We start from the raw sequence: 13646 nt of genomic DNA on the forward strand, positions 1-13646 counted from the left end.
AATAACAATAAAACCCTGACTTCTATATGGCATGTACCCGTGCAGGACTGATATTTCACCAGCATCATGCAAGTAGAGTGGTAATTACATATGTCATTTTTCGTATCACACGTTTCTTGAACAATCTCCACAGGTACGTTATGCCCAAAATTGTGGAGGCCAAAGTTTCATGAATAAACGTTTGAAAGTTTGCAAATCAAAAACCAAAACTAATTGATAGTATTTGATCATTCAGGCCTTAAATTTAAATGTTGTTACACCAATTGTTCGTTGAAAATTTTCGTCATAAAATCATTGTTCCTGGGCATGCATAGACACGAATAAGGTTCTAAACAAAAATATTTTAGATTATCATTTTTACTTTATAGGAAATCCTATTTGTAAAAAACTGATCACCTCTTATGGACGATCTTTTTATTTTAACTATAATGAATATAGTGTGAAACTTCAAATAGGGAAGAAATTCTGACAAGTATATTGATTTCTTTTAACAGAAATAGCAGATACATTGATATGTTCTCACTGGTGAACATTCCGAGTTATCAAACAACACGTTATTAATATTATACTTTCGACGCGCATCTCTGGACAGTATCATCATGAGCGCTCTAAGCCGAATCTTTATAAGCCAAAGATAAATAAAAACCGAAACATATGACAAAAAGAACATAAAAATCAAATGTCAAAAATAACTAAGGTCAATTTTGTCTGGGGGACTTTATGATTTCAATATTTTGAAGTTGACAATTTCAGAAATGTTTGTTATAAATCATGTAGGTAACGAAGTACTGACTACTAGACGAGTTTACCAATACACACTTTCGATGGTGTGAACTCACACAAAACACATGGAATGATCAGCCTGGTTAAAATACTGGAACACAATGTCATTTACGTTATTGTTAATTTCTGGTAGATGACAATGCGTTTATTAAGCCTTCATTTAGTTTCACAAAAAATACTAATTAGCAAATGATACAAACGTTATTTGTTGATAAATCATCCAGATATTCGTATCTCAGCTATAGTAATATTGCTGGTAAATTGAACAGTTGCTACAAGAAATTTACAGGTTTTGAAGAACTTAGTTTAACATTTAGAAATGGCATAGTATTGATCAATAATGTCAAAAATGTGTTGTAGAATTTAACACCAGTCGGGTGCGTACATAATAACAGGTTTTACCGAGAAGATGGTCCGAATGCGTCGTTATCTAGGTACCAGTCATATCTGTTGATTAAGGAATACCTTCCATTTCAAAACTCTTATCTAACCCTCATCAAGAAATCTCCAAATCGTAACAATCGGTCATTTTAACGTTTGCGTCCTTAGAACCTGACCTCATGTGAAATATTGAAAGTGAAACTCGTTTTGCGTAACGAAGGATAAACAAAACTGCAACCCGTTGAAAAATAACAGACATTGAGAAATAAATTTAAAAACACATAGAACAACAGATAAACCCTAAATCATGAGCAAAACAAACTCCTTTAAAAAAAATAGGTATGCTCTCAGGTGTTTCGGAATGATAAACACGATCCTGCTCCACATGTGTTTGACATAAGGCTATGGAGCTTTGAATAACGTCTTGATTTGAAGAAGAAGAAAAAAACAACGGAAACGTGTGGACAATTGTTTCAGTATATTTTATAAGATTCTGTCTTTCCGAAATTCAGTTGATTTTATAAAATTTCGATTACTAATGCCATATTTTTAACTAATGCAAATAGAAAGTTACATTGTATGACGTGGCGTTTTATTCTTGTATCTCATCCTGAACATACATGAAACCTGTTACAGTGGACAATAAACAATATTTAGAATATAAAAAAAAGAGATTTTCGTGGATTACCAGGATTATAATTTAGTACGCCAGACGCGCGTTTCGTCTACATAAGACCCATCAGTGATGCTCATATCAAAATAGTTATAAACCAAACAAATGCAAAGTTGAAGAGCATTGAGGATCCAAAATTCCAAAATAGTTGTTCCAAATACGGCTAAGGTAATCTATGCCTTAGTTTTTCAAAAATTCAAAGTTTTGTAAACAGGAAATTTAAATAATGACCACATAATTGAAATTCATGTCAACAACGAAGTGCTGACTACTGGGCTGGTGATACCCTCGGGGACGAAACGTCCACCAGCAAAGGCATCGAACCAGTGGTGTAAATAGTTATCAAAGGTACCAGGATTATAATTTAGTAATGAAGTTCTGAAGACAGACAAACATATCGTCAGATTATCGGAATTCCAATGGGGACTAACTGTGCACCACTTATTGCGGACCTCTTTTTGTATTGTTATGAGTTACAATTTATGACAAAAATAAGCAAAGACCCATCAAAACAACATCTGATAAACAAATTTAATAATACTTTTAGATATTTGGATGATATTTTGGCTCTCAATAATGACGACTTCAGTATGTATATTAATGAAATTTATCCTGCTGAACTTACTTTAAATAAAGCTAATACTAACAATGACCACTGCCCTTTCCTCGATCTTGATATCTATATCACTATAAAAAAAAAGCTGAATACTAAAATTTATGATAAAAGGGATGATTTTTCATTTCCTATCGTTAATTATCCGTTTTTAGATGGTGACGTTCCCTTGTCACCATCTTACGGTGTTTATATATCTCAACTTGTACGATTCGCTCGTGTATGTAACAATGTTTTAGATTTTAACGAGAGAAATTTATGTATTACTGAAAAATTATTACACCAGGGTTTTCGATATCACAAACTAGTCAAAACATTTACTAAATTTTATCATCGGTATAAAGACATCATTCGTAAATATAGCTCAACATGCAGACTTCTTATACGTTCAGGTATTTCACATCCAATTTTTTATGGAAATATTCTTTATAAAGCACAAAGGTGTCAGTATTCACCTCAGAAACTTACAAAACCTTTGAATAGACTTATTAAGAAGGGATATAATTACGATACTGTTGTCAAGTCATTAAAGATTGCATATTTTGGCGTTAATATTGAGTCACTGATAAGGTCTTTGCGTCGGAACTAAACACATTTATTCTAAAAACAGTTGTTGGCATGACACGGGTTATGTTCTTCTCATATATGTTATGATGGTATGATACTAAACCCCTAACGGGAAGGATTGTGCCTGATGTTCATATGATGAAATCATAATCTTTCAGTCAGTTTAATTGAAGTCTGGAGCTGGCATGTCAGTTAACTGCTAGTAGTCTGTTGTTATTTATGTATTATTGTCATTTTGTTTATTTTCTTTGGTTATATCTTCTGACATCAGACTCGGACTTCTCTTGAACTGAATTTTAATGTGCGTATTGTTATGCGTTTACTTTTCTACATTGGTTAGAGGTATAGGGGGAGGGTTGAGATCTCACAAACATGTTTAACCCCGCCGCATTTTTGCGCCTGTCCCAAGTCAGGAGCCTCTGGCCTTTGTTTGTCTTGTTTTATTTTAATTTTTAGATTCTTGTGTACAATTTGGAAATTAGTATGGCGTTCATTATCACTGAACTAGTATATATGTGTTTAGGGGCCTCCGGGTGCGGGAATTTCTCGCTACATTGAAGACCTGTTGGTGACCTTCTGCTGTTGTTTTTTTATTTGGTCGGGTTGTTGTCTCTTTGACACATTCCCCATTTCCATTCTCAATTTGATTGGACACAAAAAATCCTTTACCAGCATTGAAGACTGGATACTAGTATGTCAAACATTGTGTTAGTCGTAACACATTATTTAGGTAGATACAAAATGTGCTTTCTTGTGATTTTTTTCTCAAATATTCAAAGTTACTCATGGTATAATGATGACATGTCAACACTAAACACATATTTATTTTCACCAAATAATTTTCTATTGTTGTGTATTTTATATCTAAAAAGTAAAATCACAAAAATACTGAACTCAGAGGAAAATCAATTTGGAAAGTCCATAATCACATGGCAAAATCAAAAAACAAAACGCATCAAAAACGAATGGACAAGAACTGTCATATTCCTGACTTGGTACAGGCATTCTCAAATGTAGAAAATGGTGGATTAAACCTGGTTCTATAGCGCTAACCCTCTCACTTTAATAACAGTCTCATCAAATTCCGTTACATTTACATGATGCGTTAAATAAACAGTCACAATCAATAAAATAGTCAAAATATGGGAACATCAGTCATCATCGTATAACAATTTAACAGGACACAACAACATCTACTATCTACGAACACAAACAAAATTAAGCGTTTCCTGGCGAAAACTAAAGATGAATGAATGAATACTTTATTTTCATTAACGAAATGTTACAGTATGTAAATGTTTGTAACAAATATGAACAATATAAGAATATTTCATGCATAAGCTAAGTGAACTTAATACACTCGCATTTTAATTTTGAAAAAAATAGTCATTCATATTTAATGAAATTATCAAAATAGCACGATCAAAGAAACCCGTGTTGAATTAAATAAACGATACAAGGTAAAATTGCATAATCGACCCTTCATTCAGCGATTTAAAAACATAGTCTAATTCTTTCAATTACACCTTCACTCCTGGTAAAAAAAAAGTACACCTACACCCACTTCAAAATCGTCCATTCATTCACATTAAACATATTACTCTTATGTAAATAATTTGAACACATATCTCTCCTATAAAAAAAACTATCAATACATATGTATGCATGCCTTCTGTCAATGTAAAATTTTAAAAACTGATTTATTGAGAAGCCAATTATAATCCGCTATGACGTAGATGTGTAATCGATGTAATCGTTTTCATGTTTATTGACCATAGAAACGACGAGATCACATTATGTAATGAAGTAAACAAAAACACGTCATATATCATATAATGGTACAAACAAATAATATAACGACAAAACTACATCGTATACAAAAATATTACCCCTTTTGTAGGCAAATGAAGGCAACAGTAGTATTCTGGTGTTCAAAAGTACATTATCGATTGATAGAAAACAAATACGGATTACAAACTAAAACGCATACCTACAAAGCCAGTATGGTGCATATAATATACAGAAGGACAACACTTGTTGCATAAAGTCCTTTGTAGAGTCCATTCGTTTGATGTGTTTTGTCATTTGATTTTGCCGTTTGATTATGGACTTTACGATTAAATTTTCCTTGGGGTTCGGTATTTTTGTGATTTTACTTTTTCTTAAAAAAATCATTCGTGGGTAGCCAGAATGAGATTCAGTGTTAACTGTACAAATAATACCCATAGCTATGAAGTATAGGTGCTGACGTTGTGCGTCATGATACTTTTCTTATTCCTTTAGGCCTATTTGTCTCATATTATCATTTCTCGTTTGGTCGTACGACTTTTGTCGTCGACCGGTATATGTGCATCTGATTTTCGAGATCAGTTAGGTTAAAGTGTTCCTGAAGCGGATAGGTCGATAGGGCACTTCGGACGCATGTAATTTTCATAGTGTTACTTTCATGTTGTATACCCTCGTGTTTCTATTTTTATTACTTAATATGTAGTGTATCTTAAAATCGAGTGCATATTATATTGTTACTTCATCACATTTACTGTCAACCATCAAAAAACTGCTTTTTGCTGGCATTTTTGTTAGATTAAACTACATGCTTGTTTCGATTATTAGATTTAGTTGTAACTTGTATAATCTATGATGTATTTTTACAGAATTTTATTTGCTTTATCCCAAATACTTTCAAGTTAACAAATCACATTTTTTTATTTGATATTTGCATATTTAGTGTTATATCTCGTCTCTCTGTTTTTTTATATGTACCAGCTTTGATAAGTGTTTAGTATGACTTTTTTCACATCTGTTCTCGTACTATGAACAACAAAATTATTTAATTTGTTCAAAGTATTTCCGTTCTCCATTTATACTGTATACCTTACAGACAGACAGACAAAATATTTTATTATAGTGTCACATACAAATTCAGAACAATATCATACATCATAATATTAGTATAAAAATACAAATACAAATTTAAATCGAAGTTAAAATATCGGTATCCAGCCATGACTGACTTATGAGACACTTTTGGTTTAAAAGTTATTCTAATATTCATTTCAAATGAATATATAAAACCCTTAAATTGCATTTAAAAAAACAGAAAAACATAGTTATACACAATATTTTCTGCATAAAATATAAAGATTTTTCTAAAACGGGTTGTATATAGTCATGTGACATCAGAAAAATAAATTTGTCGTCATGATTAAAATCGTAAAAATTTGGGTCAATTGCACTTGTTTTCAAATATAGACCATATCGCAGATCTGAATAAAATTCACAATGCATTAAAAATGTTTTTCGTCTTCTACACAATCAACTGTACAATATTTACATTTTCTGTCATTAAGAAGAGTTTTTTGCTTGCTGTAACGACCTGTCTCTATAGCTAAAGGTAGAGACCCACTTCTTAAATTAGATAAAATACGTCTATGTTGTCTATCATTTACATTTTTGAGATATGAACTTGTTTCTAATATATTTTTATAAAGTCTATAAGTACATAACTTGTTACCATTTGGTTCATTTCTATCTTGATACAAATTTTCAACCCATTCTTGTTTTTTAACTTCATACAATTTTGTTTTAATATCATACATTTTATATCTGTTGGAATATTGGCTATCTATGATATCATATATACCAAGTGTATGAGCTATTTCAAAACATTTCTTGTCCCACGATTGAGAAATATTCATACCCCACAGATGAATAATAATGTGTGTGTAATTCTAGTCATACGTATATCGCACTCTCAAAAATAGACGGTACGTTGCTAACAGTTCGGCTGTTGTTTTTAAACCCATATCACCTAAAACCGCTATATGCAAAGCATTTGATGAACACCCCATAAAAAGTCTGCATGCCTATTTCTGAATTGTTTGAACATCTCTCCAGTTTTTGTGTTCCCATAATTCGGCTCCATGTAATAGCACGGGTTCAATAAGAGTTTTATAAAGTTTTGTATAAACATCAAATGACATCCCTCAACATGATACAAATTTAGTGTATACTGCAGAAAGCGCCCAGCTTGCAGATTTGTGTTCCATAAAATCATTTATATATAATCCTAAATATTTGTACGCAATGTCAAAGCTTATAGGCATATCACCGCATTTAAATTTGAAGTCTGATCTCGAAGCCTTTTTGTAACGAAAATGTATAATTTTGGTCCTGGTCTCATTTGAAGTCATTTTCCATTTCATATACCATGAATGAACATATTTTGAAGACTCCTTTCGTCTGACGGGATAAGTGCAATATCATCAGCATATAGCAAAATTGAAACATTCAAATCATCAATGTCAACATCAATATTTAGAGCACGTATGTCTTCAGCTAGGTCATTCAAATACGTAGAAAATAATGAAGACGACATTTTACACAAAAATCTACAGGAAAATTTCAGTCAAATAATGTCCTAGCTTCACTGCGCTTTTAGTAGCATCATATAAAGATTGTTTAGCCTTTAGAAATAACCCATTTATGCCTATACTCATTAATTTATGCCACAACATATCACGGTTCACATTGTCAAATGCCCTCTTTGCATCTATGAAACAAACAAATGTGTCTTTCTTTTTAAGTTTCCTGTTCTTTATAATAGATTGTAACACATAGAGATGATCTAAGCAACTTCTGTTTTTTCGGAAACCGTTTTGTTCTTCCGCTAAAATGTCATTTTGTTCGAGCCAAAAATTAAGTCTTTTATTTAATATATCTGCATATATTTTGCATGGTATGGAAATAATTGAAATGGGACGGTTTACTAACGGGTTCAACGGATCCATTTTGAGTTTCGGAATCGAAGTAATTATACCTGTGAGCCATTCTTCCGGTACTTGTCCTTCGGTAAAACAGAATTTAACAAGTTTATGTAACAAGTCAATGCAATTATCATTCCGCAATGTTTCACTGTGTATTTTGTCTTTACCAATGACTTTACCTAGATTTGCTTTATACACTGCATCCTTAACTTCTTCTCTACTTATTTCACGGTTTAAACCACTTACATCGATATCTTTTCTGTAGTTGTTTTCATTTCGCACTTTGTTTTTTATATCTTCTAGAAACGTATCATCATAGTTATTGCACGAGTCGACGCTATTGAATGCCGATTCATGCTCTGTTTTCCACCTTTCGAGCACGGTATCAGTGTCATTTGTTATTTCACCGTTTTCCGTTCGAACCTGATATATAAGTTGCGTTTTACGTTCATTTGCTAGTCCTAGCTTTCCAGAAATCTTTCGTAATATGTCCCTCGAGATAATGTAACTGGTTTTGCTGTTCTCTTAGATACCTACGTATTAATTTCCTGTTATATGTATCAATTTTTTCCGTCATGCACGTATATACTGCGCAGCGTCGATTAAGCGTTCGTTTTGCAAACTCATCCATTCCTTTTTAGCCTTGCATGCTTTATCCCATAAATCGTGAAGCTCTTCATTCCAGTATGGCTTTCGGTTATTTTTACGATGACGTTTATTTAGAGTACTTTGCTTTTGTTCTTTAAGTTCTTTTCAAGTAGGACCCCTGGACCAAACTGATGAAGTTACACCCCTCCAACGCTCCTCCCTGATGTATGTTACCATATGATTAAACCTACATATGGGACATGAACATATAAGTTTGCCAAGGCTAGCCACATCAACCAAGACATTAAAAATCGATGCGTGAACTTCTTCTATTACATCCTTCCCAATAGCAGTTAAATTCTTCAGTATGTGGTCATACACCGTGTCTGAGTATTTTTTAGTTATGACAGTTATTCTCTTTCTCATCTTGCTGGTGCTTTCTTCACACACATCGCTTTTGATGATGCCACGGGAAATGTGTGTATGGTAATGTTACGGTACAAGAGTAGATATAGGACGGACAGGAATATCTAGTTCTCCTAAAAAAATAATGTAAACATGTATTCAAATAATTCAAATTGATAACATTTTAGTATGTTTTGAAAAGCTGTTGATTTCTGTGTCGTTTGGTCTCTTGTTTGGAGTTCTCTGGTTGGCAATCACACCATATCTTCTTATATCTGTTTGGGCTGTTCACACAATTTTATTCCATATATCCTTGGCAATATTTTATAGTAATAAAATCAGATTCACCCCATAAATTTCTTCGGAAAAGGCTGTACCAAGACAGCAACATGAATTTTCCAGATGATCCGTTGGTTGATGTGGTCAAGCGTTACATTTTGTCCAGTTTAACGTATATCTCTTTTTTATTTAGTATTTTTGTTATTACTAGTATATATTTTGCATATGCTATTAATCCAAATGGGCATCATAGTAAAACAAGAGCCGAAGTATACCAAAGGGACATTTAAACTCATTAGTCGAAAATTAACTGACAACGCCATTGCTAAAATAAAAGGAGACAAAAACAACAGTACAGAAAAAAACACTATGCAAAACCAAAGACTGTGCAGCACGAACCAAGAGTAAACATGTCTTGTTTCAAAGAGAAAGGCAAAAGATACCAAAGGCACATTCAAACTCATAAATATAAAAAGAATATAAAAATGTACCATATTACAATAACAAAATGACGGGATGGCATTCACTGTCATGGCAAGGAATATGTGGTGTAATGAAATATTAGTTTTAAGATTGTTGCAATTTATTGAACAAAAGTACCATGCCACGTCAAGTGGATAATACCAAAAACAGTAAAAGTAATAATTTACAAAGACAAATCAAACAAATAATCACAAATATAACAAACTGAAAATATAATTAAAGACGGTGCTTTTTCATTTAGTCTGAAGGAAGGTTCTGTATTTGAATGAATTCATCATAGATACCAGGACGAAATATTTTATATACGCCAGACGCGCGTTTCGTCTATAAAAGACTCATCAGTGACGCTCGAATCCAAAAAAGTTTAAATGGCCAAGTAAAGAACGAAGTTGAAGAGCACTGAGGACCAAAATTCCTAAAAGTTTTGACAAATACAGCTAAGGTAATATCTATGCCTAAGGTAGAAAAGCCAATTGTGTCAATGTCAATGTCAATGTCTGTGTCAATCTTGCCTCATACGAGTAAACAAAACAAGTCGAGCAATAGTAGTGCACAGTAAGTACCCATTTGGATAACGACTGTATGTTGAAATATCATTCCACAAAACCCAAAAAACATGTTGTCATGCATTTTGGATGACCCAGCTTGTTTAGACAAGTATCTCCCTCCCAGACGAATCTGATCTGATTTGCCTCTTTTGTTGATGGTCTCTTCTTCCTTCTCTCAATATCAAGGATTTCTGTCAGATGTTTCAGGACCTTGTAATGATGCCATCGATATCTTCCCTGTGTCAGAGCAACCTTACAGCCTGAAAGTATGTGTGACATACCGCCTCTTTCGCCACTTAACTTGCAGATTGGTTCTTCTATCAGTCCCCACTGGTGTAAGTTTGAAGGGAAAGTAAGTGTATAGTAAACTGAAATTAGCTTGAAAGCAATTGTAAAAAATGTATGGTTCCATCCTCCATATTTCTGCCCGTGTGATCTTTATTTCTGGTAAGTTCCATTTCATCCATGCTTCTCGATGGCTAAGCTCTACTGCCTAAGCCCTTCTTTGCCCTTATTCTATTTGTGGTATTTCTGACTGCACCATGCTGTTCTTCTCTCTGACCACTGTTGGAAATGTGAAATTCTGAAGCCTTGTCTACCAGTACAGGAGTTGCCTACTATGTCTTTCTGAAGAAGAATACTGTATGCTTGATCTACTGTAGTTCTCGCTGACCATTTCCGCCAAGTAAGTGCCCCCGATTCCAGCCTTGCTGATCTTGTTTTCCTTTGAGTCTCTGAAAGTCATAACAAGTCTGTTCTTGAACCTTGTATTCCTCCAAAGTTGAAGGTTGCTGAAGTTGTGATGACCTATAGCTGTAATACTGGGTGGAACTCCTAGCTATCTTCAGAATAGTGGTCTAACTGACACCTTGTCACCTACATTCGTATTCTTGACAAACATATTTGTATGCTAAATTAATCTTATGTTCGCATCACATTTAAAAGTGTCTTTGGTGGCAGCGTCTTATTATACAGTTATTGTCTTTTATGAATTATGTCTGATTTATCTAATAGTATTTCTGTAAATTCAATTGAGGTGGTTTTAGGGACATTTATTTGTTATTTAACATAAAGCGTACAGGAAATCCTTGAACAATAAAATCACCAGAAGTACCAATAAGACTTTGATGATAAATATGTGAATCTGTCAAATAATGTCTGATTAATAAAAATTATCATTACCAATACGGGTATAATTTATTAATTTTCAACAGGATATGTTGATGGTGCTCTTTTCAAAATCGGAGGCAAGGTTGAAAGTTTGGCGAATTGTCCTGATAATGATCATAGTAAACATTCTGAAACTTTCTGGGTATAAGGTACACATTTTCTGAAATCTTTTCCTTCAACAAAGTCTTTGACGTTTTCATTAGCCTACGTTGTATTTTGTTTTTTTGTTTTTGTAAAATCACTAGGTATAACACTCCTTACATTAAAAACTATCCTCCATCAAGCATATATCAAATTCTAGTGGCATTGCCATTTATATGACCTTTTTATGCATGGCTGAGAACTGTTTCAATTCATTGTGATCGATAGAAATCACAGATCACCATGTTACAAATTATAAAACAAACACTGGTATGTATTGGTAGTATATACCTACCTAACATTAACCTCCATGTTTCTGTAAACCAACAAAATATTCGATGCACTGACTCCGTTTCAACCGGGAATAGACCTTTTGCCTTGAAAAATATAAATCATCGATTAAACGTCTTGTAGCTGGTATAGATCAAGGTTGAAGATGCTGGCATTGTTAAAAAAGCATTGGTTGTTTACATTTTATTTGAATATAAATGTTCTTCGATTGTTGTTATACTTATAGGTGATAGTGGTATTGATAGTATGTGCATGAACTCTGAGATAACTATCAGATTACTTGAGTAATTTCATAGGCCTAAATCTAAGGCTTAAAATATCAAAACAAGGAACCAAATTATTACATAAGAACACTGAAATACTGGAATTAGAGCCGGACGCTTCTTTGAGGAATGATGGGACACACAAAAGATGGGTTATTAAAAAACCCTGCAAAATCAGTTGCTTTAATTCGGGTTTCTACAAAGTATCCATTTTTGTTTTACTGATATGAAGAAGTTAAAGTATCTTTAAATCCTCAAGCACTAGTTGAATATTTCAGTTGCTTAAGGAGCATTATTGGCGTAACGTATGCAATAAACTACAAACACTACAAACAATTCATTAAAAATAGGCAAATGAAAATTAAAAGATTATCCTTAACAAAAAGCTAATTGATTACAGAAATACTATATAAAAAGAAATATAAATTATAACGTATAATTTGTAAGTTGATAAGCTGAAGGACACTTTCCTCAAAAATTTCTCATACAACCTCCTTGGTCTAAACAGCTACTTTCATTAAGGCTTACCGTAATACTGCGAATCCGAAATAACGATCATAAACTATTCTATCTATGGATTACTGCGCTTTGAAAGGGATTAAAATCATATACACATTCGTATATAGGCAAGCATTTTACGGTGTTATTACAATGTGCAATGTATTTTCTCTCATGTTTTTTCTCTCACTCTAATGTATCATTTTGTGTCGTTTAGTATATGTTACATTATTATTAACTCAGAAAGATATTCCTCAACAAAAAATAAGTAAGGAGACTTTTGCTGTATAATAGTGTATATGCAGCTAATGGTTAACCTAGAAATTGACATTAAACACGATGCAAAACTGTTCATTTGATTTCAAATAGATTATCAAAAACACAAAATTAACCTGCGTTTACCTGTTAAATGAATGAGCGCAAATGTTATCGAAAGTTGCGCACAGACGTAATGTAATTGTAATGCATATTCATTTCTTGTATTTACAGTAATCAACCCACACTTAACTGAATGCAATTGAAAGACATCTAGAGATTGATATCAGAGGCGGATTTAGGGGGGGGGGGCTGCTTTTTGAGAAAAAAATATGGTTGCTTATATAGGGAATCACTGAATCATGACTTAAGTGAGCCCCCTCTTAGGTCAGTCAGTGGACACCCACTTAAGAAAATTTCTAGATCCGCCACTGGATATACAGTATTGAACAGAAGATGAAAAAGGGAACAATATGGTGAATTTTAGAGATTTATATTATTTCATGTACATGCATTTGAAATATTTCAGATATATTGTTCGATTTTTATACGACTGCAAAATTTGAAAAAAAATTCGTCGTATATTGCTATCACGTTGGCGTCCTCGTCGTCCAAATACTTTTAGTTTTCGCACTCTAACTTTAGTATAAGTGAATAAAAATCTATGAAATTATAACACAAAGTCTATGACCACAAATGAAGGCTGGGATTGATTTTGGTAGTTTTGGTCTCAATATTTTAGGAATAAGGGGCCAAAAAGGGCCTAAATAAGCATTTTCTTCGTTTTCGCACTATAACTTTAGTTTAAGTAAATAGAAATCTATGAAATTTTGACACAAGCTTCATGACCACAAATGGAAGGTTGTGATTGATTTTGGGAGTTTTTGTTTTAACTGTTTAGGAATTAGGGGCCAAAAAGGGGCCCAAATAAGCATTATTCTT

The sequence above is a fragment of the Mytilus trossulus genome, chromosome 7 (genome assembly GCF_036588685.1).
Source record: "Mytilus trossulus isolate FHL-02 chromosome 7, PNRI_Mtr1.1.1.hap1, whole genome shotgun sequence".
NCBI lineage: Eukaryota > Metazoa > Mollusca > Bivalvia > Mytilida > Mytilidae > Mytilus > Mytilus trossulus.